General features: G+C 41.1%; 1 long non-coding RNA gene across 1 annotated transcript in view; it reads right to left on the bottom strand.

Annotated features, from left to right (window-relative positions):
• Positions 1-23,212, bottom strand: part of LOC123599524 — a 379,142-nt gene that overhangs the window by 173,881 nt on the left and 182,049 nt on the right. The window contains exon 3 of the long non-coding RNA XR_006713177.1: positions 1,524-1,579. This is a non-coding gene — a long non-coding RNA (uncharacterized LOC123599524). The remainder of the gene's footprint in view (positions 1-1,523; positions 1,580-23,212) is intronic.

Below are 23,212 nucleotides of genomic sequence, written 5' to 3'. Positions count from 1 at the left end.
AAATCTAGCACCGTGCTTAGAAATACGTATAAAGTATTCAAAACTGTTATCCATTTTTGCCATTGTTATTATTGTACTAGCCTAAGAAGAAACATTTGCAGAGTGTTTATCACGTGCCTGGTTTTAGATGTTTTATCCATATAAATATAAATGCACACCCGCACAACACATACACACACACTCACACACACACACACACACACACACACACACACACACATATATTATTGACCCTTGAATAACGTGGGGGTCACCAACTCCCTGTGAGTCAAAAATCTACATATAACTCTTGACTCCTCCCAAATTTAGCTACTAATAGTCCGAAGCCTTACCAATAGTATAAAGTTGATTAACACATATTTTGTATATATGTCTTATATACATATTCTTACAATAAAGAAAGCTAGAGAAAATAAAATGTTAAGAAAACCATAAGAGAAAATACATTATTGTATTATACTGAAAAAAATCCATGTATAAGTGAACCCCCACAATTCAAACTCATGTTGAAAAAATATTTATTATTGTTATATATTTATTTATATTTATATATAATATATACTTAGATATAAGTTATTATTATTATATTTATATAATATATTTTTACTTAATGGCAGAAGAGAATTATAATGATTTCTTGGGTATGGAGTTATGGCATCAGATGCTCCCCAATCTAGAACTGCCAGTCCTAACTCCACCCTCTAATGCCGGTTCATAGCTTCATATAAGACATGTATTTTCCTCTCACAAAATGTCCCCTCGCCCCTCCCCCCACCCCGTCAAAATCATGCTTCTTTCTTTCCAGGCTAGGGGGGAAAGAGCGCTGGAGGAAAAAGGGCGCTGGAAGCCTGGCCACCTTCCCTTGAGAGGCTCCAACAGCTTTGCTGTGTTTTCCAGCACCAACAACTCACTCTCTGATTCTCCAGACACAACTGGCTGTGCAACAATTCAATTCAGCCCTGCCGCCAAGCACCTGGAGTTAGCACCAGATCCCACAAGTTAAAGGAGCTCAGTCCCACAGACTGCCCTTACTTCAAATGCCAGTCTCAAGTCCTGGACCACCTCTACTTCTGACCAATTGCTGCAAATTGAGGGTCCCCCAAACCCCTTCTTCAGGTTTCAAAATTTGCTAGAACAGCTCACAGAACTCAGGAAAATACTCATATGTTTTCTGGTGTATCATAAGGGGGTGCAACTCAGGAATAGTAAAATGCAAGAGATGAATAGAGCCAGCTATGGGGTAAGGATGCCTGGAGCTTCCATGCCCTCTCTGGGCATGTGACCCTCCAAGCATCTTAATGTATTCATCAGCCCAGAAATCAAAATAGTGACCGAACATACAACCAAGTACCGATGGGAGAGACCAAAGCAGCAACCCAAAATGTGTTCCCACAAAACACCATCCCGTAGAAGCTCTCCAAAAAGATATGATATAGAATTGAGAAATACCACATGCTGTACAGGCCTTATAGACACTCATATTAACATATTAAAGGCTCTGAAAAGTAATTTGTGTAACTTACCCACAGACTCCCAGACTCCGTTGACCACCACGCAATCCTTATTTCTGCATTAACACCTTTGAAGAGAACACAGTTTGGAAAATGTTAAACCGGCAGACATCTCTACCCCGCCAGGTAACACACACCCTCTTCTAAAAGTCTTTATGCACACTGTGGAACATAAAATAGTCAATCTGATGCTATTTCGGGACCAAAATGATGGAGATGAAGTAGCCATCGTACCCAAGTAGAGGAACTGTCTCAGGGACACATCGCCTTGCAGAAAACTACATCATGAGGTGGTCATAATTGTCGCTCACCAAATATTTCAGGCTAATAGTAGGATTACGCTTCCCTGTCCTCTTAATAGTAGGCTTAGTCACATGACTTGCTCTGGCCAATGAGATGAGTGGAAGCGCCCATGTGACTCTTCCACCAAGAAGTTTTAAAAGCTAGTTTTTAAGTGACACCATGCTTTTCCCTTTAGTAAGGTGATTGTGTAGCCCTGTATTGAGATGTAACCTCCATCAACCTGGTCCCTACAGATTATGACAAGGAGAACACCTTTTATGTTTCAGGATAAACATGTAGCCAGAGAGAGAAATGTCATTTCGGTACTATGTCATTATAAGCCAGTGAGATTTAGGTGCCGTCTGTTATCACAGCCTAACCTATTCTAATACATACTGTCAATCTGACTACCTCCTCTCTTCCATTTTTACCTGGCCCTCACTCAGTGCCTATTCCTCTCCATTCCCACTCTTAGTCTGAGATTCCACCACTATCCGTGAACTGAGTTCACCCAAATCAAAGCCGTTCTTCATAAGAATGTGCATAAGAGAATCTTTCAATACCCAGAAACTCCCCACTCGCCCTTCAATGCTTCTCCCACCGTGTAGGGAGAATTAGCCTCAATAGTTTAGAAAGATTCATGCCTCATTTTATTGAAAAGGGAAATCAGTGCATTCCCTTTGTAGATGGTGTGACTGAATAATTCATTGAAAGCTTCATTATCTATAATTGTGATAACACACACTTTAAAATAAAGTATTGCACATATCAAATATCTCTGATACATTTCTGAGCAAATATGTGCACATATGTAATCAGCTGTGGTAATCAACTGCACATCAACAAAGAATCAGAGTGTTTTAGGGGCGTAAAGATGCTGTTACAGTGAACAATCATTTGGCAGTGTGGCTTATTTTAATAGACACATCACTTTAAAATAAGTCTTCGCCATCTGCTGCAGCCTCTAATTACAAATGCAACAAGAACATAATTCACAATTGCATCATTAAAAAGTAAGACATAAGGGATTTAATGCATGCCTGTGTCCTTTTTTAATGCAGCAGACGTCTGTTCATCTTTTCTTGTGTTTCAGGCACAAAACTGGCAGTAAGAGGTTCTCTGTTCCGTATTGAAATTTCCCACAGTAGAGAGATTCAGGGGACAACAGGAAATCCATGTAAGGGTGCTTAGTCATCAAAAATATTCATAGGCTATCATCCTATGGATATTAGGTTGACTTGTCAGCATTGTGTTCCCTATGCAAGAAAAAAACTGTCTCCAAACAATTTACAAATGAAGAGAAGAAAAAGGTCTATTCAGCAAGAAGTACAGATAAGGCCATTGCATCTTACCAACATAAATAGCTTGGAAATTCACCGCTAGTTTAGGTGTCTATAATAAACTAACCTTTTAGCAGCCCACTTTCCAAATGTTGTGCAAAACTAGCTTGATGAGCCAATCTTCCGCTAGACACAAAATTAATATAAGAATATATAAGTACTAAAGCATCTTGTTTAAGGTCAATTCTCTATTTTCTCCTGCAGATCAAATATTAATTACCGAAAGACTACTGAATAAAAGAGTTGCCATGGCATGAAATGTCAATTTCAAGTTTGAATTTGCAAAAGTGATACTTGGCCTGAAATGAGGATAGCACCACCAGATGGATGATGTCATGGTTATAACCTTGAGGTCTAAAGAGCAATGAGGTATAAATGTTATCAAATAACAATTCTAGTCTACTCAATTATGCCTTTAAAAATAAAATCATGATCATTATACCAAATCAATGTCATACCTTTATTTTAAAAAGCATAAAAATGAACACCCATCTTTATTACTAATCATTATAAGAAACTCAAGAGAACCACGCAGAAAGATAGAACAAACAATAGTCATATGGTTTCCTTTAGTAATTCCTAATCTTCAACAAATAGCACTAATAGCTTAATACGGTCCTAGTAGAACTTCTTGTCTACCAGCATCATCACCACAATAGTTGCTATTTTTTAAATAAGATATGTGACTATTTTTTAAGGTAAGCAGAGAGAAAAATATTCATTGCCTTCCTGCAATGGTACCATAACATGTACAAAGCTTCATGATTTCCCCAGGTAGTCTGTTTCATATAATACCAACAGGGGTACATATGCCATTCTCCTGTACTCCTTGTATTTGAAATACAAGACAAATATTCTTACCACAAAGTTATATTAAAGAAATATGAAGAATGAAACTGGGCCACTATCTTACACCACACACAAAAATTAACTCAAAATGGATTAAAGGGCTGAATGTAAGACCTGAAACCATAAAACACCTAGAAGAAAACATAGGGAGTAAGCTCCCTGACATCAGTCTTGGTAGTGATTTTTTGGATTTGACACCAAGAGCGAAGACAACAAAATCAATCATAAACATGTGAGACTATATCAAACTAAGGAGCTTCTGCACGGCAAAGGAAACCATTAACAAAATGAAAAAGCAACCTACTGAGGAAATATTTGCAAATCATATATCTGATAAGGGCTTAATATCCAAAATACAGAAAGAATTTGTACAACTCAGTAACAAAAAAAAAAAAAAAAAAAAAAACAAATAATCTGATTTGTATGTTGGCCATACAGGTGGCCAACTGGTATATGAGAAGATGTCTAACATCACTACTCATCAGGGAAATGACGATCAAAACCACACTGTGAGATCACCTTCCACCTGTTAGAATGGCTATTATCAAAAAGATGAGAACTGACAAATGCTGGCGAGGGTGCATATAAAAGGAACCCTTGTGCATTGCCGGTGGGAATGTAAATTGGTGCAGTCACTACGGAAAACACCATGGAGGGGCCTCAAAAAATTAAAAATAGAACTACCATATGATCCAGTAATTCCACTTCTGAGTAATTATCCAAAGAAAATGAAAATACTAACTTGGAAAGATATATGCCCACCCATGTTCACTGCAACATTATTTACAATGGCCAAGATATGGGAGCAACATAAATCTCAACAACAGATAAATGGAGAAAGAAAATGTGATAAATGCTCACACACACACACACACACACACACACACACACGCACGCACACACAATGGAATATTATTCAGCCATAAAAAGCATGAAATCTTGTCATTTGCAATAACATGGATGAATCTTAAGGGCATTATGCTAAGTGAAATAAGTCAGAGTAAGACAAACACTGTATGATCTCATTTGTACGTGCAACCTAATAATAATGATAATAATAATTTTAAAAAATTAAAAAACCAAACTCATAGATACACAGAACAGATTAGTGGTTTCCAGAGGCAGAGGGTAGGGGGTGGGCAAAGTGGGTAAGGGGAGCCAAAGGGTGCAAACTTCCAGTTAGAAAATGAATGAGTCATGGGGATATAATGCAGAACAGGGCAATTATAATTGACAATGCTGTATTGCATATTTGAAAGTTGCTAAGAGAGCAGACCTTAAAATCTCTCATCACATGAGAAAAAATTCTATAACTCTGTACGGTAGAAAAATAAATAAATAAAAGATTTTTAAAAAGAAATATGCTGGGGCATCTGAGTCGCTCAGTCGGTTAAGCATCCGACTCTTGATCTCGGCTAAGGTCATGATCTCATGGTTCATAAGTTTGAGCCCCATGTCAGGCTCTGTGCTGATGGGGTGGAGCCTGCTTGGGATTCTGTCTCTCCTTCTCTCTGCCCCTCTCCTACTTGTCTTTCTCTCTCTCTCTCTCTCTCTCTCTCTCTCTCTCAAAATAAATAAATAAACTTAAAAAAAAATTTTACAGAAATATGCTACATCATCTATTTCTAACAATAAACCAAGAGTAGCTTAGAATTTCTGGTGCTTAGGTCTGAAAAATCCTTTAACACCACCCATTTTCTGAAAGGTTACCTTGGGATGCATTCACTGGTATATTTCCCAATATTTGAACATATGCAATGACTTGGGAACAATCCAGAATCCCCTTTCAAGTCCTCTTTAATCAAAACACCCTTCCACTTACTTGATAATTCTTGCTTGTTTCTTTTTGGATGCCACGGTCCCTTACTTACAGTTACTGCTTTTCACATGATGCCCCCACACTGGGAGCAGAGAGTAAGAGTAACTCTCCCATTCATCAAAGGAGTGGCAACCTCAACCTACTGTTGACAACCACCATCTTGTTTCCAAGATGGCTTTTCCCACCCTGATTAGAGCTACTTCCTGTCCTCTGGAAGACCTTCCTTCCCTGTCTCCCATTCCACCTTTATGACACAACCTTTATTACAGGGATGTAGTCCTAGGAATCTTTCTTTGATCACATATAAGGCTCGCATCAAAGATTCTTTGCATACAAGGCCTGAATGTTTTCTCTCATAGAACCAAAAGTTAAATTTTTGCTATCACAATGAATCATTTTTACTTCCCCAATCCTTAGGTTTTTCCCCGTATAGAGTGAAAACTTCCATTATTCCAAACTGAAAACAATGATCCTCAGTCATCACAATAATGATTTTGGCAAGAATTCCACATACATAAAACTAATTCCTAAAAATTTCATTAAAAATTCATAAAACTAATTTAAAAAACTGTAAGTTTGAATACTGAGATATAAAGTGACTTCTCAACAAGGCCTTATTTTATTTTCTAAATAGCATAGTTCCACTTTCTTACCAAAGAGCAAAATAGAATTTAAAAAGTCATAGAATCATAGAAATATGGGGCTAAAGGAATATTCTAGAGAGTAAAAACTCTTCATTGATCTTCGAGTCTTCTGTCAGAAAAGAATGTAGGAAAGCCACCTCAGAATGATAGCTTTCTGATACATCTTATTCTAGAAACTTCTTCCCCCCCCCCCCATACACACACACCCCTACACTCTACTTTCCTACCTCTCTCCCCTCACCACCTCCCTTCCTGGAAATGCATTCCAGGCCTTCCAAGTCACCTGTAGACAGGAAGTTCTTTCTAAACTCCCTGCTGTATTCTCATACCTTTTTATTATTATTATTATTATTATTATTATTGGAAAAGAACAGCTGTCCATTCTTCAGCACAAGAAATTATCTTTCCTCTACATGGAGATTTATTGAATGAGCTCCTGCAGCCATATCTTCCCCTGATTAAATAATGTAAATGCTTTTACCTTGTCGCTATTTTTACTTCACTGATATTATTTGGTCAGTATCAATCCTTTTCCTTAGAAATTTTAAATCAGGTTGGTTATTTTTTTTCAGTCACATCCAATTTTAACAGCTATGCTTCTGCCATTTTGAGTTTTCTTTATTTCCACAAAGTTCAATTTGCCCAGATCAAATTTTGCACGTCTAAATTTTGTCAAGAAGATTTAATTTTGCCATCAATTTTTTGTAACCAATAACAAATCCTACCACAGGCCGTTTCAGTTGTTGTCAGTATTATTTTGTTGTGATCAGTTCCACTAGTAATAGCCATTATGAATTTGATAAAAGAGAGTTTGTATTTGTTTCTCAGCTAACCCATGAGAAAATTATCAGCAGTTTTTGAGAGACAGAAATAAAGGCAAAAAGCAGGATATAAAAAAGAGAGAGAAGACAAGAGGAGACACCTATAAGGAGGTCGGAACAAAGATCCACACTGAGTGAAACCAAGAGAGAAGCTATACCAATTTTACTGTATGAATAGCTCAGCTCCCAAATGCAAGGTATTGTCGAAATGTTCTTGGGCCAAGGTCTCGCCACAGCTTGTTCAGTCATCCAATTGTTCATTCATTCACGAAATACATGTGGGACACTCAGCTCGCAACATGCCAGGTACAGTGTGCTGTATGCAGGACAGCCCCGCCTACTTTCGTGGGCAAGAAGACAATATATATGTGACAAATAAATCAATAAGATAGATGCCCACTGACATCAGTGCTTTGAAGGGATAGGATGATAAGGCAGAGTCAATGGGCAGAAAATCCTCTCAGGGGAAGTGAGATTGGAGTTGCAACCTGTAGGGTAGGAAATACAGAACTGGAAGTAAGCACTGTGAACAGATGAAGCTGAAAGTGTAAGCACGCTGAGGCAAGGAAGGGTGTGGGCACTTATGGAACAGAAAGGAGATGGGAGTGTTTGCAGACTAGTGAGCAAGTGAAATTTTCCAAACTAAGAGATTACCCCCTGACAAGTATAAATGGGTAAACAATCAAAAGCTTATTTCGATAAAATTAAAATCTAAGTGTTTGAGATAAATATTAGAATGCTGAGGTCAGAAACATTAATTCCACTGCTTCATTTTCCACCAAACTAGTTTTCAATTCACCTTAAGTACTCGAAACCATAAATATTTGTATATATACATGTGTAGGTATGTGTGCGCAAGTCATATTTCATATTAACAAGTCTAAGATTACATTTTTTAATCTGTTTGAGGGATAACTGGAGGTCTGCTCTGGCTCAAAGTCCCTGAAATATAATTTTCCCTGTTGGTTTAACCCAGTATGCAAAGCCCTGAGGAATATTTTAGCAACAAAGACCTTCCCCCCATCAAACACAGGAAGAAAACTAACTTCATTTCCTCCTGTTCCTTCCTGCCACAAATCTACCTTCATATCAGAAGATAAACTGACCCCCAAACACAGGTGTAATTCAATATTCTATTTCAAATGCCATCTGATTTGAAACCCAAGTAATTAACAGCTCACTAGAGACGCTATTGAAATAAAACCAACTTTGATCCTATTCCCAATTCCCTTGCCAAATGGATGGGCAGCTCAAACCCCTCTGCTCTGGCATTAATTGAAATGAACGACTCTATCAGAAGAATGTTGTAGGAAGGAGAACAGGCTACAAGGAGGGTGTGTGTTTCAGCCTGATTACTAGAGGAGCTAATTTGAGTGTTGGGGTGGGATAAATATTGACACGCGCTCTCTGGCATCTTGGAGGAACAGAGGCATATGAGGCATGATGCATCTTAACTACAAGGAATAAACCTCTGATTCTCTCAGTACACCCATGAGAAGGATTATATTTTATTCCTAATATGTTGATATACAAAGAATGGCCTTCTGGTCCAATGGGTGACTAGACACAAACTAACTGTACATAGCAGGATAGTTTTCAGAAATCTGTTCTTTTTTGTTGTTGTTGTTCCAGTGCTCTTATTACCCACAGTGGCTTACATGGCATAATCCAAACACAGATTTATTTACAGAAATCATTTGGATGAGGCCAAAGTGTCCCTGATGATTTATTTTAAAATAGATAAACTTGGAGACACAATGGCCACTGGAACTTTTACTTTCTGGCAGGCCATGTGTTATTGACCCTAGACCGTTTTCCTTCCAGCTCTGCTCCGAAGCACTGTTCCAAGGTACCATCCAGTTATGGCACCAGGATGAGTCAGGAGACTAGTTTTCAATCCCAGCGCTGCCACTTTCTACTCCATGACTTTGCACAAGCTTCAGTGTCTTCTCTGAGCCTCACTTTCTTGTACTACAAATGGACATAATAAAACCTACCCCCAAAGCTGTTGTAAGGGTGAATTGAAATTCTTAAAAAATGTTACGTGTGTGTAAACAGTAAAGTTCCACATGAGTGTAATACATAATCATTATCAATTACTGTTTATTAAATATCTACAAATGGCCAAGTAGTAAGTAGATCCTCACAAACATTTTCTCCAATCCCCACACAATCTAAAGAATAAGAATTAGCCCCACTTCCCAGAGAAGACCATGGATGGGCAGAGAGGAAAAATATTTTGCGTGAGGTTTAGGCAGAAAAAGAATCCTTGTCAGTGATGACAGACTATTCTCAGAGATTATACCAACAAAAGATAAGCTGAGTTGGATAGATCTTCTACCTTCCAATATTTTTAAGTCCCTGGAAATCACCTATAAAGGTTGCATGTATGTGATCACAATGTGTATATACAAAATAATTACATATCTGTAATAAATACATTAAGTTGCCCATCACACATAAACAAAGTAAAGTCAGTACACAGAGAATAAAAAGTCATTGAGTAACCTGGAGTCTCCCCATATTCCATAGAGCCCATAGGGCCCAATTAAGTAAAATCATTATGTGCCAAGGTGGAAAAGGTAAGCCTCTGGGGCTGTAAATTTCTCTAACATGTCAAAGGTACAGCAACTCCTGGGTGAGGTATGGTACCTTCCCATCTGCTGGGGATAGTCATTAATTTCCAAATGGCTGTAGTCCTTTCTAGGCTAGGTAACAACACAATTGAATTGGGTGATGACTTCTGCCCAGTTGTTTGCAACTGGGCCCTGTAGAGTTTAACAACCTGTTATACTTTCTCCTTCAGAATTCTCAAGGTCTAAGTGAGATTATATTGAGAAAGAAAATGGAAAGCGCAAATAAATTGTATCATTCGAGAAGATGCATCTGTAGATATCCAGACTCTCCATGTAATTCCATTAAATATTGACCACCTGTACCAGTCAGGAAAGAGCAGCCTAGATGGGGAAACAAACCCTAAAATCTGAGTGGCTGAATGCAGCAAAAGTTTATTTCCTACTTATGCAAAGTTCTCTTCCGTTTGGAGCAATTCTCCAGGCCAAATTTATTCTTCTTGCTTTTCTTCTTATACTCTTTTCTCCCTGTGGTTCTGCCATCTCAACATTACCACAGTCATCAAAGCAGAGAAGGAAAAGCTAGAGGGTCACACAGACCTTTTCACTGGCTCGGCCTAGAAGTGACACATGTCACTTTTGTTCATTTCCTTGGGACGACCTAGTCAGTTAGCCCCGCCTCCCTGCAAGGGGCAAGGAAGTCTCCTGTTAATGCGACCCAAGGAGGAAGGGAGAACCCGTGGGTGCACTGCCACCACATCTTTCCACATGCAAAGGCACTGTGGCGTGCGCTGGGATTCAAGAATAAATTAGACGCACTCCTTGCCCAGCGAGGAATGACACAGTTTACCATAAAACAAAGCACACTGTGATTTGTACTGAAATGCAACAATAAATACAGGGTGCAGAAAAAGGAATAATTAATTACAAAAGGGAACGACTAGCAGCAAATAGCCCAACAATGGAGCAGGAAGGAGAACACAGCACACAGGATGCAGCAGGAGACTAAAAGAATCCCCTTGCTCCCATGCTAGTGACAGTGAGTGATCTGGGATGAATATCCGAAAGATTGCAATGGCACGGGACTCCTAGCCTTCATATGCAATCCACTGAAGAAATATCACGATGGCTTTTGTAACGCAAACTCTCTATCTCTGATTTTCCAGGACTTCTAAAATGAGATTGATAGAGCGTATCTTTCTCACTCAACTAAAACCGTGGTTCTCCCTGGAAAAGCTACCTCCACGTCAAGAGAACACTGGCCGAGGAGGCTGAGGATGAATTGCTACTCCTCGTCCAACCGGCAGCCACGTGGTTGCTGCCTGTGTGGTTCTTGAGCACCTGTAGTTTTGTACATGTGGGAGCTGCTCGGGAACCTGCACACGAAGACATACAAGAGTCTTGGATTTCCACAAGACTATCCTTACACCCTAGACCTTGAAGGTGAAATACTGTGAAGGCTCAAGGCTGTGGCTGCTGATCCAAAGTCTTCCAGGCTTAATTTCCAGCTTTTGATTAAAATGTTTCCCAGATTTTCCTTCTCTCCATGGAAAATTCCTCTAGATTCCTGGTTACGTGCCTTAAAGGAACCTCCCTATTCTCACAAGCACAGAACTGGCCACCCAGTGCCAGAGTCACTCTGGGCTATCCAGGGCTTCCCTCCTGACAGCCGCCTGCCTGTGGACAACATCAATGACCTCAACAACTACCTGCCTTCAAGTTGGACCTTAACTCCGCGGGTTCATATAAAACCCAGCTCCACTCATTTCCCCAAATTCCTTAGGAAGTTGTTGTTCACAGTATGTCTTTTCAGAGAATACTAAAGGGTTCATAATGGCCACCACATTTGTGACCCATCCCAGACACCAGGACAGAGCAGAGAGGGGTGCAGGCCATGATCACCACAAAGTACAGAGTCTTATGCCCCCAAAGCATCACTCTGAAACAGCACAATTGGTATAGTGTAGGGAACGCTTGGCAGAGTGAGCAAAGCCTGGGCTTAGGCAGGTCACTTAGCTTCTCTGGACCTCAGTGGTTGAGCTCCAAGCTCAGTTTCCTCAGTTAGGATCACATGAGACAAACGTCCACATCTGAGTCCTGATATCCTATGATAAAATCAAAGAGTGGAAAGAATAGGAGTTCCTACATTTCTGGTGAATGGTTTATAGGATCCTATTTATGGGCCTAAAAGTCAGATGATCAAATGAGATGAAACATGCCCTAGATGAAACCAGCTGGAAACAGAAACACAACATCTTCTGTACAAAATAGCAAAAAGAGTAGCTTCCATTGCTGAAGCATCATACCCTTTCAAAGCACTTTTGAGAGCGTGTATCTCATTTAATCTGCTTTATTCATCCAGATAGCTGAGGAAATTGATTGGAACCCATACTTCGTTCTTGCCAGGTGCCGTGTGCTTTAGAGCAAGAAAATTTTTATGTTAAAACTTGGATATTTGCTTCCACTCTAGATTTCTGCTAGGCTCCGACCTGTAATCTCGACCTCTGTTTTTTCTTGCTCATAGAAAACATTCTGAAGAGGCTCATCCAAGACAGACTAGCTCAACATGAGACGCTGCCCTTCAGAGTCTCCCCATCCTCAACCATTAGAAAGTGGGGATCTCCCTGAGCAAAAGCTTCCTGAGCATGTGTAAGGCAGATATCCAAGGGAAGTTGACATGTTTCCCCCTGAGGCCTGGGCTTCCCCTGGAAGCTGAAGAGGGAGATGCGTATTCTGGAAGGAAACAAGCAAAACCCATTGAGACATCAAATTCCCAACAACCCCAGGCCCCTAAGAAAAGGTTTTCCAGGGGCGCCTGGGTGGCACAGTCGGTTAAGCGTCCGACTTCAGCCAGGTCACGATCTCGCGGTCCGTGAGTTCGAGCCCCGCGTCGGACTCTGGGCTGATGGCTCAGAGCCTGGAGCCTGTTTCCGATTCTGTGTCTCCCTCTCTCTCTGCCCCTCCCCCGTTCATGCTCTGTCTCTCTCTGTCCCAAAAATAAATAAACGTTGAAAAAAAAATTTAAAAAAAAAAAAAAAAAAGAAAAGGTTTTCCATTTTATACTGGGTGAAACGCAGGCTTCCCTGGGGGTTCTTCATTTGTGGCCTCATCCTCCTCAGTCAGGTTCCTGCATTTCCCTCCCTCACCTTCTGTCCCTCCCCCTCTCCCTTTTCTTCTTTCTTCCTCTCCTTCTACTGCCATCCTCTCTAGGTCTTCTTCCAGTTGCTTTTTCCTCCTTTCCTTTTCTCCCACAAGAAGCTGATCAGCCTGTATTTTAAGCCTAGGTGGCATTAATGAGAAAATCAGAATTAAATGCTTAGAAAACAATATAATTTGCAACAGGAGCATTTACCTCCCGTGGATTTCTCTTGTTTATTCCTTCTTAACCAGATTCAGCTAGTGGATTATCCATTTTTTTCACAGTTTTTTCCTTTGTAGGCATGTACTTAAAGGTTTGTGTGTGATGCCTTGAACATTTAATTATTTGTTGCTGCCCACCCTGTATTTATCTATTTATTTTTTTCCAGATAATTCCACAGGATTCTCAGTAATTCGCTAGTTGGAATTCTTCTGGCATTAATGAATATCCAGGCGTCCCTGTTTTGATAGAATCATCTTTTGCCCATGTGAAAAAAATTGGTGAACTCTCTAAAATGTCTTCTGAATCCCCTTTATGATCTGCTCTTAGGCAGTTATCTCTTGTCCTTTGATGTATCTGGAAAGGAAGCTGAGTAAAAAGGATATTATTATTATTGTTTTCAGATATCTTTTGGCATGAAGAATCTTCTTTTGTTTTCAATTAACTGTTCTGAGATTATTTTTCAAAATCATCCATAAAAAAAGGCAGAGGATCCTAGTATGTCTCAGTAATCCTTTTCATCATGTGTCTGTGACATCTCAGCAGTTCTGTGATAGATCAGTAAGCCTGTGAGAGCTAGCACATCTTCGTCAAGTGTTGAACTTGAACTTTGTAACACTTTCCTAGCCTCGTTGTCCCCGGAGTTTGGAGATGTCTAGATACATACAGCACCTGTAACAAGCTACATCATCTGACCTCATGGCCGAGGGCAATGGCAATTCTCATGGCGCAAAGTCAAAGTCCAGGATATGCAAGCTCTGAGATGATTCATAATGACCCTAATTTCTAACACAGAAACTTCAACCGTACAGTTATTTGTCAGGTGTATGTATGTGTATGTGTGTGCATGTGTGTGCATGTGTGTGCACACATGTATGTGGTATAAAGGTTCATGTGTTGCAAAGAAGGAAACAGGTATCCCAATTTCTCCCAAGGGAGAACTTTTAATCATGGCCATAATAACCAGGAGAACTTCAAGTGTCTACCTATCAACACTAAGTTTTCTGAAATTATACAATCTGTACCAATAATTCTGAATGCATCAAACCAGTAAATACATATTGACAAATTTTAAGTAAATGTCCGTGCTAACTCAGTCAATAGTTTTCACCTGTCCCACTGGTACAGACATAAAGGTTTTCATTTTGAAACAATATGAAGATTTTGAATGCAGCATTTTCTACCTTCCCGAACTGCCATTTTATAGTAAGAAAACAAAAACAAAAACAAACAAATAAACAGCTCCCTAGCAGAGTGGATTTTATTTTGTGTTACAGTCCTAGATGTTTCTATCTCTGAAGTATGGCACCTTAACAAGAACAGTGCCTTGTATTTAGGCCACTTCCATCCACAGACTATTTTCATATTTATTACCTCATTTCTGATTCATACAACAACTCCATAGAGCGGGTACTGTCACTTCCTTCATTTCACAGATGCTTAATCTGAGAGCTGGAAAACATAGGGAACATACCCAGGAACCCAGACTAGTTAGAGCAAAGCTGGTATTCCACCCAGTATGACTTGGAATCCTGCTCCTTCCTCTCTCCACCCCTCCCCTCACCTTCAATGATATAATGCAACCACGATTCTGGCAACAAGGGTGATAAGTGGGAGCCCTCACACTTCAGGTCATTTTGAAGGGCTCACTTCTTTGCATTCCTCTTCAATGGCTACCAAAAATGGCCACATATGCAAAAAATGAACCAGCACATAACAGCAGTTCTTGAACCATCTGGAAGATGATGACAGAACTTGGGAGATAGGGTGAAAAGAAGCTGCCCTCTGTTCACCCCCTAGTCCTCCCTACCATGATTCACATTTCTGTTATGAACCTAAGGTCTGACCCTGAGCCTTCCACAGAGAAGACAACTAATCTTCCCAAAGCATAGTCATAAATCTGTAGAAGTCAAAGATCAGCAGGGAAAACAAAGATTTTGACCACTAAATTATTAAATGATCATGACTGACTAGCTCCCCACATTCCTAGAACGGTAGAGGAGATCTATTTCCCCCTGCTCTTTACCCAGTATCTCAAAGGAAACAGTCAACACAACCCGGTAATTTACCATCCATGTGTATATCTCTCAAAATAGGAGACACAGAAAGAAAAGACACGAGCAAGAAAATGAAGAAGCAACTGTTGACAGCTGCATATGGAAAGAAAGATAAAAAGGAATTGAGGGAAAGGAAAGCCATGTCCTGAAAGACTGGGGGGATGACAAAAGAATATTAGGGTGTGGGTAGAGATGACAGGTTACTTGTCTCTGGGGTTGAGGTGTAAATGAACCTTCCTACCACCTTTTCCTCACTGTCTGCTTCAGAGCTGCCTGGAATTTTCCACAGGCAGGATGAACCCCAGAGTCATTCTCCTTTTCTCTGAAGCATGGCTTTCCCAAGAACCTAGGACTTCATAGCACTCACGTTGGCAAATAAGGCAGTGATTGGTACTTAATATCAGGTGTATATAGGAATCTGAACCTGTCTGGTTGCAAGCGAGAGAAAGCCAACTCAAATCCAGCTGAAATGTAATGGGAACACATAACAAGGGGAGTCCAGAAGAGGAGCTGGCTACATGAAATGATGGAATATGGGCACACAGACGTTTTCATTAGCTACCGTTTACTTTTGAGTGTTCTCTCCCTCTCTCTTTCCCTCTCTCTCCCACTCCACCACTGCTTCTCAACATGTTTTGCCCTCATTCTCTCCTTACAGCATGTTCCTTCCATGACCATGAATGGGCCCAGAGAATACTGGGGAATGATGTTGGATAACTCGAGACTCGTACCATCTCAGCCAGCAACCTGAGAGGGGAAAGAGAGTGTACCAACATATAAAATACCATGAAAAAAATCCCCATTGACTTGGTTAGAGTCTCAAACCCAACTCTGGACCAATCACCCTAACCAAGAGGATGGGGTACTAATATTAACCAGACATGGGTCACATGACCACCTCTGGGTGCTGTGGTTACTGCAGTTGTCTACCCAACCAGAATCAAAAAAAATGGGGGGGGGGGGCTTCCCTCCAACTATCCCAGGGAATAGGGGAATCACGATATCAGAATAAGGGTTAGATGAAGAAATCCAGATAAAAACAACATCCTGTACAAGGCACAGCCAAAATGTGGGTCATCCTGATTTTCCAATTCATGCTTGCCTTTGAATACTCAAGGACCAGAAAACTCATGTGGCTTGAGCATGCACTGCGTTCTGTGTGACCCATTTTTTCCGCTGCCCATTAAAGAAAATTGAAAACATTCTCCAATTAGGCTTCTGAAACCTAAAAGTTACCAAATTTTGATAAATCCATGTAACTCAGATTATTGTCTAGTCTGCAACTCTTCATAAACATACTACATGGATGGTAGGGAAAACTCTTGGTCTACCATTTAAGATGAATCTTTTTGTTTAGAAAACATAAGAGAGGCCTCATAATTCAGGACGTGTTCTCATTCCTCACTACAGTGCAAACAGATCAAACCAAAAGCACAGCCGGGGGTTGAGTAGACAGAGAGAGAGTGAGAGAGGAGTTGCTTTCCTTGATCATGTTCTTCTTAGGTTGTATCCTGAAATAATTGTAAAGGTAATAAGTTAGCTGCAAGACTGTAATGAAAATAAAGTCAGAGAGTTAAGGCAAGGCCCTAAGACATAGAAAGAAAATCATCAAAGGATGGCATTGATTTTATATACTGTTCTCTGGGGAAGCAAGAGCTCAGGCCTCTTGCCCCTGGCCTGGCCCCACGTTGCCTCCTCTGCCTTGATAAGAAACTATTTATTCCTCTGAACTGAGCCTTTGTTGGTGCCAGAAAGGTGAAATGGAGCATTAAGGCCATTATGTGGACGCTGGAGAGAGAATACACATAGAAAAGAAAATCTAAGAAAAGTTCTATTCATTTGAATTAACTGAGATAACATTTATTTTTTGTTCAGATTGATCCTGTAATTGTTTCTAGTTTTTTCCCCCATGAGGTATGTAGAGATATAACCTCAAGGGTTAGTCCATTTACAACAAGAAAGAACTCGGCGTGGCTGAAACGCCCTGTTTCGTTCATCCATGCAGGTCATACAATTGATTCTCTCGCAGAGACCAACCATATGGATTGATTTAGCAGCATTTCACCTGCTGCCTAGAGACATGGCTTGAGTCATCCTGTATAAATTACTTAACTCTCCGCCACAAAAAGGAAAAAAAAAATGTTTTCTTGCACAGCAGCAGCAATTAACGTTCAACATGTTTATGGAGTTGAATAATATACAGCCCAGCACCAACCTATGTATGCAATACCATTATCTTGAGGGAGAAACTGAGTTGGTGTCATCCACATTCAAGACACGGATGATTGATTCATCAATAACTGAGCGTGGCCTTATTACAGCAAACAAATTAGACACCGTGGAATATATTGCCATATAGACAGGTCTTCCTTCTCTTCAAATATATGTCATAATTAATAGTGGTGACCTTTTGGCAACACTGAAAAACAGCTTGCAATTAACAGGCTCTCTCTTCTTTCAGTGTCTGCACGTATAAGTGGTTGTTCAAGGCTTGGCCCAGCTCAGTGGAGTGGAGCAAGTTCTAGACGATATCTTCCCAGGAAAGTGCTGGTCAGTAAAGTCAATCACTTCTTCCTCTTTCTCGGGTTCATTCCAGAGTAACACAGAAAGAAAAGCAGTGACTTGCCAGCAAGCAGTTCTTGAGTCACTCTCTCCCAGGCATTGTTCTAGGTGCTGGGGACCGAGCAAAGAACAAGACGGAAGGAACCCCTTCCTCACTGCTGGGAGTAGAGAATAACAACAGGCATGGAAACAAATAAATAAATACTTTTAAAATTCTGGTATGTGGCATGCTGAGGATAAAATAGGGTGCTCTTGAATCTCTGTATTTTTAAATGACAAATAGAGATTTTAACAAGAGGATATAGTTTGCGTACTCAGCATCCACATGATTAAATAACCACCAACGTAAGCAAGATTCTGTAGCTTCTATATTTCCTCTTCCCTGAATTTTAAAAATATAATGCCCGTTCTGAACAGGGATAGGTATTGTTTGCAATTTGATAATTTTAAAAGATTTAGCTCTTTTTTTTTTTTTTTTTTTTTTTCAACGTTTATTCATTTTTGGGACAGAGAGAGACAGAGCATGAACGGGGTAGGGGCAGAGAGAGAGGGAGACACAGAATCAGAAGCAGGCTCCAGGCTCTGAGCCATCAGCCCAGAGCCTGATGCGGGGCTTGAACTCACGGACCGCGAGATCGTGACCTGGCTGAAGTCGGACGCCTAACCGACTGCGCCACCCAGGCGCCCCAAGATTTAGCTCTTTTGAAATACTTGTTGTGGAGGAGTGCCCGGGTGGCTCAGTCTGTTAAGCATCCAACTCTTGGTTTCGACTCAGCTCATGGTCTCACGGTTTGTGGATCTCAGGCCCTGCATCGGGCTCTGTGCTGAGCATGGAGACTGCTTGGGATTCTCTCTCTTGCCCTCTGTCTCCCATTCTCTCTGCCCCTCTCCTACTTGCTCTCTCCCCCTCAAAATAAATAAACATTTTTGCAAGTTTGAAATCATTATTGTGGAATTCCAAAACAGTCCAGATTCATCAAAATAAGATAGATTGTCCAATACTAAAAAGAAATAGATATTATTTTATATTTTCAAAATACTAGTCATAATGTGAAAACCAAAGTGTCAGGACACATCAGAATCACAGGAATAACATACTATATCAATACAGGCTGAACTATTCGTGGAATAGAAGTTCAGCTCAACATTTTGTTCTCTTAAAATTTTTTATCTCTGCGGTATGGTACAATGATGTCTATACAGGCAAGTTGAAGTCACATTTGATGCAATTATCCATTAACAAATACTTGAGGCAAAAGTCCTTCCCACATTTTCTGGAACCCTCCTTCAATTTTTCACTCTAGTTTGTGACATAACCTGGCCCCATTTGTACACAGAGTATGAACATCCTAACCAAGCCTTGTGGCTCTCGATCCCTTTGTGGTAGGAAACTGGGAGAGTTGGGTTGGTTATGGAATGAGTCTCTGGCATAGGTAATTAATCTGCACTGATTTGCTCTTTTCTGGCTCTCATAACAATGCCACTCTGTGAATCCCAATGTCCTTCTTGAGTCACAGGAGAGGAGAGGTATGCACTGGCAATGGCTAACAGCCCTGGGCACATTCGTGACACTCATGGTGATGTGGTTGGCATGTCACTTTCATCTCATGTGTACATTACAGCCAGAGAAAAGTCATGAACAACCTCACTAAGGAAATACTAAGTCAAAGGATTAAATGATGACATACATGGTAATTCTTTCTACCTCTGACTGCTTTGCAGAATGAGGTGTTTCCACAGGCCTGCTCACCCTCAGATCCCTTCGCCACCCTTCCCTGCCCTGCTCTGTATGGCAAGGAAGCTGCCCTCCGCTGGTTGCCTCGCTAGGCTGACTGCCAGCCAAATGCAGCCAATGAAAGCAGATGGCAGGAGAATGAATGTAGGCCAGAGGGCAGGGAAAAGCCACCACATCTCTCTTTCTGTCTACATTCTGGGTATCATATCTGGCAGTAGAGGGTCCAGCTTTCCCTAGCTTGGCTCCAGCTTCTGGAGGCCTCCACCCTATGGGTGTGGCAACTCCAGCTCCTTCCTAGAATGGTAGCAACCTCCTGCGGTTGGCTATTCTCTGACCTGCCTCAATGTCCCCTGTTCAGCTTCTCACCTCTTCCACCATCCAACATCTTCATTAATACAATGAATACCCTGTATTAAAATTCTTCTGCTTTTGATAATCAGAACAGTGTCCGTCTGTTTTGTTTGTATACTAATTGATACAGACAGTTTGCAAGGAAAATGCAGTTCGGTTCATACTGAGCACCTACTGTATACCAAGCATTGTGCTATGCACCAGGGAGGCCGTGATGCATAAAATATCACATCTGGGGCGCCTGGGTGGCGCAGTCGGTTAAGCGTCCGACTTCAGCCAGGTCACGATCTCGCAGTCCGTGAGTTCAAGCCCCGCGTCGGGCTCTGGGCTGATGGCTCAGAGCCTGGAGCCTGTTTCCAATTCTGTGTCTCCCTCTCTCTCTGCCCCTCCCCCGTTCATACTCTGTCTCTCTCTGTCCCAAAAATAAATAAACGTTGAAAAAAAAAATTTAAAAAAAAAAAAAAAAGAAAAAGAAAATATCACATCTGCCACTGAGGATGTCTGAGTCTAGCAAACAGGTCATTTCACAATTGTATGGCCAGCATTATGCCAGGGCTAGGCTAGGGGACTTTGGAAACTCTGAGACTGGCTTCTTAGCTGGATCTGGGACTCAGAGAAGGCTTCCTAAAGAGGATGATGGTTGAGCTGAAGCGGAAGGATGAAAGTTAGCCAGGTGAACAGCTGTTGGAATGGTCTTTAAGGCAGAGGGGGTAGCATAAGTAACTGCATCAAAGCATTAAATCGAATGGGGTTGGTATCAGGTTGGAGACAGATAGAACAGGTAGAGAAAGGAGGCAGGGTGGTATCATTAGACCTCAGGGTATGAGGCCAGAGAATAAGAAAGGAGGTCAGAGATGTAAGGCAGGTAAAAAGCTTGAATTCTCTTCAATGCACAATTAAGAGTAATTAATGATTTTTTAAATCAGCGGAACAGCACGGTCACATTTACAACCTATAATTTCAATGAGTCACTTGGGCCACACTGTGGAAGATGGTAGCTTCTAAAAGAAGCCAAATAGAGGAAGGAAACAAAAAAGTTACTTAAGCCAGATTATGCTAATAATTCAATTCAGCCTGCCAGCACGGAGTGCCTGGGGACCAGCTACAGTGCTGGGACAAGAGGGGTGTGAGATTGTGTCCCTACATTGTGTGCTCCTTCAGAGTTTACCAGGTTTTACCAATTTTAAACACATCTTGGGGAACCTGGGTGGCTCAGTCGGTTACGCAATTGACTTTGGCTCAGGTCACGATCTCACGGTTCGTGAGGTCTAGCCCCGCATTGGGCTCTGTGCTGAGAGTCAGAGCCTGCTTGGGATTCTCTCTCTCTATCTCTGCACCATACTGGATGGATTCTTCACCATTAGGACTAACTCAGCCCTTCAGAGGTCTTTGTGGTTTTCCGTTAAACCTCCCTCTTGCTGATACTAATCCCTTCTTATGGCAAAATACTAATAATGCATTGGGATGCTAACTCCCCATCTCAATGGGGGTTGAAAGAGAAAGCAACAATTGGACTGAGGAAACAGAAAACCCAACACCACCACAACTATAATCCCCTTTGGAAAAGCCTGCCTCTCAATTCACTCCCTTTCCTTTCCTAGGATAGCGACTCCCAAGCCAGGAACAAAGCTCTTGGTACACTCAGCACCTCCTGAGGTTAGAGCCAGTGATTTACAGACTTCCTTCCACCCCTAACCATTCCCACCATAATAGGGATTCAATCAGCAGCCCATGATTCTGCCCACATGGAAGTGTCACCTTTGGGCTTTCATGTGCATGCATTCAGCCTTTGTCATGAATAAACTCCCTATCATCACAGGTGAGGTGGAAGTTGGGACAGTTCTAGAACAGTATCTCTTGCCTCTCTTGCCTCTGGACCACATATGCCATGAGGATACTGATGCAAGTAACGCTCCAGTCGACTATAAGCTCTGTAAGTACTGAGATCTTTTCTATCTTGTCTACTACTACATCCCCAGAATCTAGTACATTCCCTGGCACATAAGAGGCACTTATTGGGTAATAGCTAAAATTTATTGAGCATGTACTATGCACCAAGGCACTGTTCTAAGCATTTTATACACATAAAAACTCATTTAATCATCAAAGCGATCCTATGAGTTAAGAAGTATTGTCTGCCTTTTAAGGGACAGGTTGAAAGCACAGAACAGCTGTGTAATTTGCCTTCTGACATGTGAATCGCAAGCAAAGAACTTGGGACTTAAACCAAGGCAGTCTGGTCAAAGAGCTAAGAGTCCCAACCCATAGGATGCACTGCCTTTTGTTGACCAAGTGACCGGGCACCCTAGTCTACAAGGGGAGACTCTGCTTCCTTCCTGCCTTCGAGTCTACCCACCCGTGAGTCAAACACCACATTCTATCCAGGGGATAGTCCAGCTTCAAAGGAATTTTACTCTTCTGCTTTGCCAGTGTTTCTCCCCCTTGGGAGTAAAAAGACTTCAGTAGCCCAGGCAGCTTTACTTTTTCTCCTATGAACTTACAGTTCGCTCTGTCTCCAGGTCCCCTGGTTATACACAGTGGCCATAAGTTTCCTGAAACAGCAGAATACTGAATGTGCATTTATCACTTTGAGCAAAGCCAGCATCTTCTTTCAAGGTGGCCATGCATTTCACAAGTCTCTTGGTGATAATGTTTGGGCTGGATTCTGATAGGAAAAAAAAAAATCCCTTTGGATGTGAAATTTCCCCCTCTTCAAATATCTGTTCTTATTTCTCATCAGGAAAACGGGCGGTGCAGGGGGATAAATGTTCTCAGCTTGGGCTGAATTTACACTGTAAGTTTCTTATCTCAGTAGTGCTGTGGTCTTTCAATGCGTGTGTGTCTTTTATAATGGTTACCCAGGTGATTTTAGTCTCTCCAGAACATTCACCTTCTGATCCAGTTTTAAAAGAGATGATACCAGTAAAAAGCTGCTTTAAACTTGAAAGCAGACCCTCGACACTCAGAGGAAATGCTTATGAGGAAGAAAGATGATTCTGACCTATATAGGAACATTTCGCACTAAAGTGGTTATTACTCTTCAAAACCCCTGCAAATAGCCAAGTTTTTCAGAATTGAAGAGAAAATTCAGAGTTATCATTCTTACTGAAGACTGGACACTTCCCTTTGTTTTCTAACAAAGTAAATACTGCATCAGCCAGTATATAACCTGTGGTATATAACCACAGTTTGATCTCATATGTTCTCTGTGCCAAGAGCCAGCCAGCCAGTGCCTAAATAACCCAGTTGGATATTTTCCTAGACCATTCAGCTGTAGAACGATAGATACACAGAGCAGGACAGGATCACT

This window comes from Leopardus geoffroyi, chromosome C1, assembly GCF_018350155.1.
Source record: "Leopardus geoffroyi isolate Oge1 chromosome C1, O.geoffroyi_Oge1_pat1.0, whole genome shotgun sequence".
Lineage (NCBI taxonomy): Eukaryota > Metazoa > Chordata > Mammalia > Carnivora > Felidae > Leopardus > Leopardus geoffroyi.
Note: the sequence above shows the minus strand (reverse complement) of the source record. Positions and strands in the feature narration are given on the sequence as shown.